Genomic DNA, 10570 nt, shown 5'->3' on the forward strand with positions numbered 1-10570 from the left:
GATCTGCAGAAATGGGTCATGACAGTCCAATCTTAAATCTCTATTTGATCATGTGACAAGACGACAATACTCTGGCAGCTAGGTTAAAAACATCATCTGATAAACAAACAGATTAGCTGAGCAGACTTAAGCATGCCATTCAAACATAAAAGTGGTTGTAAGAAGAGACAGGAGAGAAAAGAACATGGGGAGAAGACAGCAAAGCTCACACAGTAAAATCAGCAGTGTAATATTTGCAGTGTTAAAAGTTATTAATTCCTAAAGAATTGAATTAACAATCTACAGTGTTAAACAGTACTCGTGTTCAGTGTTGTTATATGGTGTAATTACACTTTTACACTAAAAGTGCGGAATAAAAAACCCGCCGAATTGTCTGGACTCCGCCCTTCAATGACTGCTGCCTCGGGAAGCGACGACGCTATTTTTTCTTCAAGCGACTGAGAAGGTCATTTGGATAGCTTTTTTCTTTATAAAAGTACACGGGAAAAACATTTTTGTTGGTAATTTTACTCAAAATATGATTGGTGGTGAACACATTTAGAAATGACTAACTGCGTGTGTTTTTGTCAGGTTTAAAGTTCGTGTTCGTGAGGTGCAGAGATGTAACGTTAAGTTACAGAAGAGTGTGAAAGTTTCTCATGCCGGTTCGATTTCCTGAAAAAAGGTGATTAATGTTACTTGTAAAATAACTTTTTTGAATGTGCTTACAATTTATGTTGTATTTGCTTTTAGCTTCTTTCATTTTGGTTCGCTGACACGTCCTCTCGCCTTCATTCCCGCCGAGGCCTGGTTTTACTACGAGTCTGGCACTGAAGTCTGAAGCAACCACATTTGGGCGGTTTTCTACTCAAATGAGAGAATTCATCAAATGGTAAATTTATATTTGTTTTTGAAAGCATTGAGTGTGGCATTTCGCTGTTTCCATGCTTTGAAACGGTAATAGTGGGACTGTTAAACATTACGCGCTAACAATTTAGTTTTTGTGACGCATGACACCGTGTTGAAGTGTCTGTCTCGCGCGCTGCTAACGAGCAGTCTTTCTGCAGACAGAGCTGGCATAACGCGGAACATTTACCAGTCATTTGATTGACGTTATCCAATGCAAAACTCTGAAATTAGAGCGCGTTAAAAAACTTCCATTCGCCATAGGCTTAAGTGTGAACTGCGTAATCTGTACGTTGCTTGTTCTCAGTGCTGAACATCATGTATGTCATGTCGTCATATCTGCGTCAAGACGCAAACGCGCTACCATCAAGTTTTTCTTATGACAATTAAGTTTATGCAAGCATCGTGAAAGTGAGTTAATGGTACGTTAAACTGTAAATCCGTCAGTCTTTCAATTTCCTTCAGTGCCCACTGGCAGAGCATGCAGGTACTTTAGCTTGAAACCAGTCTTAATCAATTCATATGGCATGCTATTTTGGGTTAAATAATGTCCTAAATATTTCTTGATATACAAAGTTAAGTTTTAATGAAGAAATATGTCTGAATCTATCTGTATTTTCTTTTCACATTATAAATAATAAATTACTAGTAAGATAAATTCTTAACACGTGTTAATTTATTCTAATGTAGTACACTGTTAATTTTAAGATGCCTTATTACTCGTGTTACTCATTAAAATTATACAAATGTATTCAATAATCAGATTAAATAAATACTTAAATTGTTTCAGGCCTCCATGTGAATATTGCACAATGTTTCATTTAATTGACCCTAGAATGAAGTATGTAAAAAAATAAAAAATAAGTTTACGATTTGACACTCGTATTATAGACAGTTCTCAGCATACTCAAAATTAGGGGTAATCACAATTATTTTACCATATTTACAGTCCTAATGTAAATTTAAATGACTGAAATTAGTGTTTTTTTTTTTTATCCTTTTTCAATAGAATTGGCTCAGACTTCTGCAGTGTCAAGTGAAGGTAGCTCCTCTCATAAGATTGCAAACTGGGAGTCTGATGACACTGAGTGTGAGTGATGGAAGCCCTTCAAGAAAGGAGCAGAATGCTGAAGATGAAGCCAGAATTGTGAGTCTGTCATTTATATGTTATTCTATGTGCAGTACAAATTTAAAACGCACAAATGAATATGAAAAATTAAAGTTTAACTGGGCAGGCACACAATATCAGCTTATGTTCACACCTGGAATTAGCTAATTATTAATTTAAGATATCAAACTGCAAAAAGATAAATGGTTAGTTGACCCCAAAAATGAAAAATTGTCATTATTTCTCACTCTCTGTCATTCCAAACCTGCGAGACTTGCATTCATTTTCAAAACACAAATGAAGACATTTTAAATGAGAAAATCGACAACCTACACAACTACCACTTTGATACTTCAAGAAGTTCATAAAGAAATCATACAACTAATCCAAATGAATCGAGCGGTTTAGTCCAAATTTTCTGAAGAGACTCGATCGCTTTACAATGAACAGAATTAAAAAAAAATTTCACATTTAAACATTGATCAGGGAACATAAACAGAAAAACAGAAAATTTGGACTAAACCACGATACGTATGGATTAGTTCTCTTTATGGATTAGATCTCTTTATGAAGTTTATGAAGTATCAAAGTGGTAGTGGCTTGGACCGTCATTCAAGGGACAGAAATCTTATATTCTAATATCTTCAATTGTGTTTCAAAGACAGCAAAAGTCTTGGCTGAGTAAACTGATGAAATTTTCATTTTTCAACTAACCCTGTAATAAAAGAATGTGGCCATATGCGTCACCCAAGATACGTGCTAATGCCAGGTGTGAACAGAGCCACTGTGTGACTACACAATCAACTTAGCAGAATGGTTCCTGAGAGAGATATTGTTGTCATTAATTGTTTTTTCTTTTCAAGAAGCCAAGTTCCTGGCTTCTCCCAAGACCTTCAAGGACCCAATTGACCTCGGAATCAGCTGTAAAGGAGGATGAAACTGATGTCTAAGGTTAGACTATATTTCTGAATAAGATTATCTATATTAATGCTTTATCTATATTCTGTGTTCATGCATTTTTTTGCTAAAGTTGTCATATCTGTTATTTAGAAAGGGACAGTGATATTGCATCAATTGGTCTCCTTCTTCATTTGATTCCACCATCACCACAAGGCTGCAAGGGACCTGGAAACATGTCCTCCTATCAAGCTGAAAAACATCTTCAAAAAGGTACATTTGGACATTTCTGTCACTACCTATTGTCTGCCTCAAAATATTGCCAGATGGGTTGTATATGAAAGACTAATGTAAATAAAATCAGTTGGAGAGCTGACCTTGAGTGTTATTTTTGTCTTTGATCTGCAGGCACCAACAAGAAGAACAGCTTGATTGCATAGAAGAGACCACACAGCCATACCTGCTCGCTGATGGGACGAGGAACATCATTCATGGATGCTACACAACTGTCAAATCTACCTGTCATATTTGTTCGTGTCTAGGTAAATTTGATGATTTTGTGTTTTATTAACTATTTTATGTTTCTGTGCCACACTTAATGAATGTGGCTGACTAATTAACCTCTACACATCTGATATATGTTTTAAAGTAGCCACTTTGCCCATTTGATAAATAAACGTTGAAATTTATACATCTGTCTGAAGACTCTTGATTTTATGTCTAATCTTGTACATTAACACCATACAATAGCATTTTTTAGTTTGCACTAGGGGCTGAACGACTTCTGATTTTTTTGAAGTCGACTTTTATGTGATGAAAGTCGAGTCGAAGTCGACTAGTCGCTGATGACGTCATTAATGAACAAATAAGTCTGGAGTTGTGACAAACACCTTGTTCACAGCTATGGCATATATGACACAGCGCTGCCCACATGACTGTTGCTTCTATAACAGCTTTTTTATCAGTTCTTTTTTCTTTGGGTCGTTATATTTCTCACAGATTTCTGCTCATTCTAAATCGGATACAGATAAAGTAGCACAGTAAAGATTACATTAATATGAATGCATTAGTGAGAGCGATTGCATGTGTGAATTAATTCTACCTGGCAGCGTCTCTCTACTTGTAGTGAAGCTGTGGGATTTAGTTATTAAGAAATATATGCTTGAACTTTTCAGTTTCTAAGCTATTTTATTGAGAAATCACAGAACATGACTCAGGGAAGGGTCAGCTGACCCGTACTGAACTGTAAAAGTTTTCACCGATGAGAATAGTGATGTTACTGACTCGGAACCGTTATCTGACCATAACTGCACTGTGAACATTTTTACAAATCAAAAAAGTGATGTAAATGAATCAGGGAAGGGTTAACCGACCAACACTGCACTGTGACATTTTTCAGATCAGAATAGTTAAGGAATCAAGAAAGGGTTAACTGACAAAAGCTATACTGTGAAACTTTCGCAAATCAGAATATTGAAGCCAAGTACTCAAGGAAAGGTACAACAACCAAAACTTTCTGAGAATAGTGATGTTACTGACTCGGAACCGTTATCTGACCATAACTGCACTGTGAACGTTTTCACAAATAAAAAAAAGTGATGTAAATGAATCAGGGAAGGGTTAACCGACCAACACTGCACTGTGACATTTTTCAGATCAGAATAGTTAAGGAATCAAGAAAGGGTTAACTGACAAAAGCTATACTGTGAAACTTTCGCAAATCAGAATATTGAAGCCAAGTACTCAAGGAAAGGTACAACAACCAAAACTTTCTTATCAAACAAAGTGTACAAGTGTATATGTGTATAAACTCATTTACCTAATGCATTGGAAACCGTTATTCACTGGAACAGCACCGTATGACAATATTATACAAAAAACGGGGGGCAGAGCAAAGAGAAAAACGGCCACGCGATAAAATGCGATTGTGAAAGTTTTCATAAATCGAGCTCGACCTAAAACAATGTTTTTGTATTCCAGAAGTCTGCATTTTTATTGGTAATAGACGTTAAACATGAAGAACGCCTTTCTTTCACATTCCTTGGCGGACTTACCAAGGGGTTTAAGGACAAGAGCTTTGCTGTGAAAAAATTAACAGATCAAGCTGGTGAAGATGACACCCCTCATAGGAAAGAAAAATCTAAAGTGAGATCTCTTTAACATCTCAAATGTTTCTCCTAGACAGAAATGAGGTTACTTTAAGATCGAATTGAGATTTTTGCTCGAGTCTCCTGCTTCTCAAACTTGTCTCCTGAGACAAAAACTCTAACTCTCTCACAATGGTCTCCTTTAAAACAGCACTATGTAACTTTTGGCGCTTTAGCGGGAACTGCACACATCCAACCGGAGCTAGTTCTCTAAGTTTGTGTCTATGGTGATTCAAGCAGGTATGTGTTACTCCAAAGCGGTGACGACCCAACCAGGCTACAATAGTCCAAATATAAGTACTTCTTATAAGTGTACCTTAGTGATTCGGAATAAGACAAAAATGCGGTTTGGAAGATGAATTCATGATGTACTCGCTCATTATATACATTTTGCATTTTTTTTTTGCAATTTATATAAATTTTGAACACAGAAAAAGTGACATAGTGCTGCTTTAAAATAGATCTCATCAACATCACACACTGTGCTCAGATATTTCTCCTAGTCTAAAGACTCTGATGGTCTCATATTTGTCTCCTCCAATGTTTCAAACAAGATCTCAACAGCGTCACACACTGTGCTTGGATATTTCTCCTTAGCTACAGACACTGGATCTCTCACATTTGTCTCCTTTAAAGCTTTAGAAGAATTCTCAACAACATCACACACTGTGCTCAGATTTTTCTCCTTAGCTACAGACACTGGATCTCTCACATTTGTCTCCTTTAAAGCTTTAGAAGAATTCTCAACAACATCACACACTGTGCTCAGATTTTTCTCCTTAGCTACAGACACTAGGGGCCTCATTTATAAAATGCTGCGTATAAACCGTCCTATTGTTCTAAGATCATTTCTCAAAAGTGCATAAGTGCGATTCAGAGAAAACAAATGTGCACAAAAACGCCTCTCTTCCAGATGTGACATTTATAAATCGCAAATGATCTTGAAATTGTGCGCAGCTGACTGGTGTCAGATCTCCGCCTCGTAGACGCCCCCTAATTAATATCATTACCATATAAAAGAGCACACGCCAATATCCGAATTTCTATGCTTGAGAATGACGAGCACAGAGAAAATAAAAGCTTTACTGAGTTTGAAATTGAGGTCCTGCTGGCGGAGGTAGAGGTTCGTGCGGGGACGCTTTTTATTTAATAATGTGTAATTATTCTGTGGACAAACAATGTGTGTGTGGTTATATTTTTTCTATTGACTATTATCAAAATTAGGCCACTATTTCTAGAAACAACAGATATAATAATAAATATAGCTGCAAGCAATAATTACCGGGGTTCAAGCACTTTAAGGCATTTAAGGTGGTATAGTTTAGGGTCTAGGCCAACCTGGATGTATGGCTGACAGTAAAACATATCCAAAATGGAGAATAGGCTCACAGACACACACACACACACACACACACACACACACAATGAAACGAAATGGTCAAACTGCTATATTAATACTTAATAAGCATACTTGCAGACACACACACACAGACATAAATTCACACACATTTTGTTGCAGATATAGATATTTGACATAAATGTTAGGTGACGCAATACTTATTGCAAGTCGCCTCTTTTTAGGAGTTTATATGTCATTTTCAGGTTTCACTGTAATCATAATCTGGCATAATTGTAAAAACTAATGTCTGTATGAACAAAATGGTTAACTATTACTAAATGTGATTTTAAATGTTATAACAGTGATTTTATACTGTCTAAGCATGAATCCATCAAACCTATGAACAGTACTGTTTAAGTGCATTTTAATGCCAATGTGTTTAATTCCATTAGTGGTCTTCCACTGCCATCTAGTGGTTATAAATGCAATTTCTCATACAACACTGTTTAACCTTTATAACTATTACAGTGTTATTTTTTGCCCAATTTCTCTTAAATTTTGTATGCTTTTTTAGAATTCAATTATGCATCATTTTACACAGTTTTGAGAGACATTGTGGGCATTCTTTTAGGATTTTAGGCCTTTGGGTACACAACGTAAAGAACATATTAGACCGGTTTATAGTTGTCCAAATGCAAATGTTCAACATTTTTTTGATAATTATTGACCTAGAGAGTCTAGAGAATAGTACTGCACTGATTTGATTGATTTTGAGTTAAAAACAGAGGACAAGTTCACAAAAGTAGGTTTTTAAAATAATCTCAAATATTTAATGAACAGTTTGATTGACAGCATTGGTCCCAGAGGTAAAGTTCTTCAGAATGAGGAGATCTATCATATGATATGAAAATCTAGTGTTGGTGTAAATATATGAGAATTTTTTAGCAATTTGAGGCCATTTGCCATTGAAATCTTGTGTTTGAGACCTTTTTAACTGTTATAGCGCCACCTAGGGTCCAATCTTTTTTGGTTTTTAACATATTTGTGAATATTTAATAAACGATTTTATTGACTGCATTGGTTCTTGAGGCAAAGTTGCTCGTTATGAGGAGATCTAGAAAATGGTATGCATATTATGATGATGTGTGAAAAATCGTGCAATATACAATCGTTTACGCACTTGAAAAACGCAATTTCGCCCCCCAGTGGCTGATTTCTTTCAAAATTCTTACAGACCTTTTGGGCCAAATGTTGAACATGCCCACCGAGTTTCATTTCGATCGATCTCCGTTAACCCTGTCAAATAGGTGCTTAGAATTGTTCGGCCATGTTTTTTGAGATACGCGAATGTCCTCAAAGGCATTTGTGCCACTTTGGACAAAGACACTGCACACCAATTTTCAAGTCGATCAGACCAACGGTTGCGTAGTTATAGCTGTTTTTCTGTTTTTTTCCCTCTTATAGCGCCACCAAGTGGTAGAGCTGCGCAATTTTTTTTATTTGATCAAAGATTAAGCTCATACACATCTACCATGTTTGGTGAAGATATCTCATTCCGTTAAAGAGTTAGAACCATTTTAGTCAAATTGGCCCCGCCTCTTTTGAATATTTTGGCGCCCCTTTGCGACCGTTGAAAGCTCAACTTTTTTTTGACAATTATTCATAAACACTGTCCATAGAGTATTTCTGCACTGGTATGGTTCTGATCGGGCGAAAAACCTTGGACTAGTTCGCAAAAGTAGCTTTTTTAAATAATCTTGAATATTTAATTACCATGTTTTATTCACAACATTGGTCCCAGAGGCAAAGTTGTTCAGCATGAAGAGATCTATCTTATGATATCAAGATTTAGTGTATGTGTGAATATATGAACTTTTTTTGTACAATTAAATTTTGTTATAATTGAAATATTGTGTTTTTGGATACTTTTTTTGTTATAGCGCCACCTATGGTTCGATATTCATGAAACTTTGCATGACAACTTTGTTAAGAGTCATCGGACACATGTTTTCACCAAGTTTCGTAAAGTTTGGAGTTTTCGTTTAGGTTTTATAGGCATTTGGGTATATTTGGCCACGCCCCTTCTCTAAATGACACCATTAAAAGTAAGCGAAGGACAAAATTCAAATTTTTTTTGATAATTATTGATCTAGAGAGTACAGAGAATTTCGTTGCAGTGGTTTGATCGAGATTGAGCAAAAAACCTTGGACTAGTTCGCAAAAGTAGGTTTTTAACGTAATTGAGAATATTTAATGAACGTTTTGATTGACAGCAATGGTTCTAAAGGCAAAGTTACTTGTTATGAGAAGGTCTATCAAATGATATGCATATTGTGTTGATGTGTGAAAAATCGCGCAATATACAATCGTTTACGCACTTGAAAAATGCAATTTCGCCCCCCAGTGGCTGATTTCTTTCAAAATTCTTACAGACCTTTAGGGCCATGTTTTGAACATGCCCACCGAGTTTTGTTCCGATCGACTTCTGTTAACCCTGTCAAATAGGTGATTAAAAGAGTTTGGCCATGTTTTTTGAGAAATGCAAATGTCCTCATAGACACTTGTGCCACTTGTAGTCATTGACACTGCAAACCAAATTTCAAGTCGATCGGACAAACGGTTTCCTAGTAATAGTTTTTTAAAAATTATAGCGCCACCAAGTGGCAGAGCTACGCAATTTTTTTTTATTTGACCAAAGTTTTAGCGTTTACACGTGTGTAGCGAGTTTGGTGAAGATATCTCATTTTGTTCAAGAGTTATAGCCTTTTTCGTAAAATTGGTTCCGATCAGGCAAAAAACCTAGGACTAGTTCGCAAAAGTAGGTTTTGGACATACGTCAAATTTGCGGAAAAACGAGACCTCCTAGACCCAAAATTAGAGTGACCATTTTTAATTCGCCTTGACCCAATGATTCCAAAAATGTAAAATTTTGGAGTCTACGGCAAGCGGTTTAGGAGTTATTAGCACTTTTGTGTTGTTTATCGCTGTAGCGCCCCCTATTGGCCGATTGGGCTGGGACTTTGATAGGTTCTCCCCAAATTGAGCTTTACGATCTGGCCAAGTTTCAAGTTTCTAGGCCTCACGGGTTATTCTGCACGATCAGTTTTACGGCCGAAGAATAATAATAATAATAAAAATCTTAACAATTACAATAGGGTTTCAGCACTGCGTGCTTGAACCCCTAATAATAATAGTAGTAGTAGTAGTAGGCCTAGTAGTAATTATAAAACAATTAGGTTTCCAAAAGTAAGAATAAACTACGAATTGAAGTAACATTTTCAGTCATCTTATAAAAAGTGAGCCATCCTACTTTTAAAATCACTTGCTATGACAACTAATAAAAAGTTTAATCTTACGAAATTCTTGCAAAACTTTAAAAAAAAAACTAGGGATGCACCGATACAGATACTGGTATCGGTATCGGGCCCGATACTGCGCTCCTGTACTCGTACTCGTAAAAATGCCCCAATACCAAAAGCTGATACCAAACAGCATGTGAATAGAGCTGTGTCCAGAAAAAGAAACACTGAAAACAGAATAACAGAGATTAGAATGGAGTTATTAGAGATTAAGGATGTCTATGGAGTACATGTAAGTAATTAATATAATGTTAATTATTATGTTAAACATCAATATTCACGCCTGTATAGCAGATGTGCCCGAGCTGATAAGCAGAGCGCGCTGAGTGGATTGGGCTGCACAGATGCGCGAGCTTGTCGAGTGAATATCTCACAGACATCACTGCAAAGTTTGTAGTTCGGTTGGATATGTCAAAAGCAAGTAAGTAAAACAATGCACAAGTTACTAAATTTATTTGACGGTAAAGAAAGCGAGAGAGAGAGTCCGAGAGCACGCACTTCTGTTGCATGATCTTGATTGCTGTTCGCTCCATTAGGACATGCATTTGGATTAAAACTAAATCGTAAATATAAAACAAACAAAAACTATAGGGGCATTCACTATAAACAGCATTTGAAAGTGACGTGATATGTGACCAAATATGGATGAATTAGTGCTCTGCATTTATCCCAGCCAAAGTGCACACACACAGGAGTGAACACACACCCGGAGCAGTGGGCAGCCGTTTTTTTGCTGCGGCGCCTGGGGAGCAGTTGGGGGTTCGGTGCCTTGCTCAAGGGCACCTCAGTCGTGGTATTGAAGGTGGGAGAGAGTGCTGTACATTCACTCCCGCCA

At 36.7% G+C, this 10570-nt stretch overlaps 1 protein-coding gene and 1 long non-coding RNA gene across 2 annotated transcripts in view; one reads left to right on the plus strand and one right to left on the minus strand.

Annotated features, from left to right (window-relative positions):
- Nucleotides 1-10570, minus strand: part of LOC107559957 (mucin-2-like) — a 54207-nt gene that overhangs the window by 19635 nt on the left and 24002 nt on the right. The gene's annotated exons all lie outside the window — the stretch shown is intronic.
- LOC107559976 (uncharacterized) lies at nucleotides 1937-3508 on the plus strand. The gene is made up of 4 exons (XR_001605671.1): nucleotides 1937-2032; nucleotides 2857-2944; nucleotides 3044-3163; nucleotides 3299-3508. It is a non-coding gene; the product is annotated as an uncharacterized lncRNA (long non-coding RNA).

Source organism: Sinocyclocheilus grahami, unplaced genomic scaffold, assembly GCF_001515645.1.
Source record: "Sinocyclocheilus grahami isolate Dianchi unplaced genomic scaffold, SAMN03320097.WGS_v1.1 scaffold707.1, whole genome shotgun sequence".
NCBI classification, from domain to species: domain Eukaryota; kingdom Metazoa; phylum Chordata; class Actinopteri; order Cypriniformes; family Cyprinidae; genus Sinocyclocheilus; species Sinocyclocheilus grahami.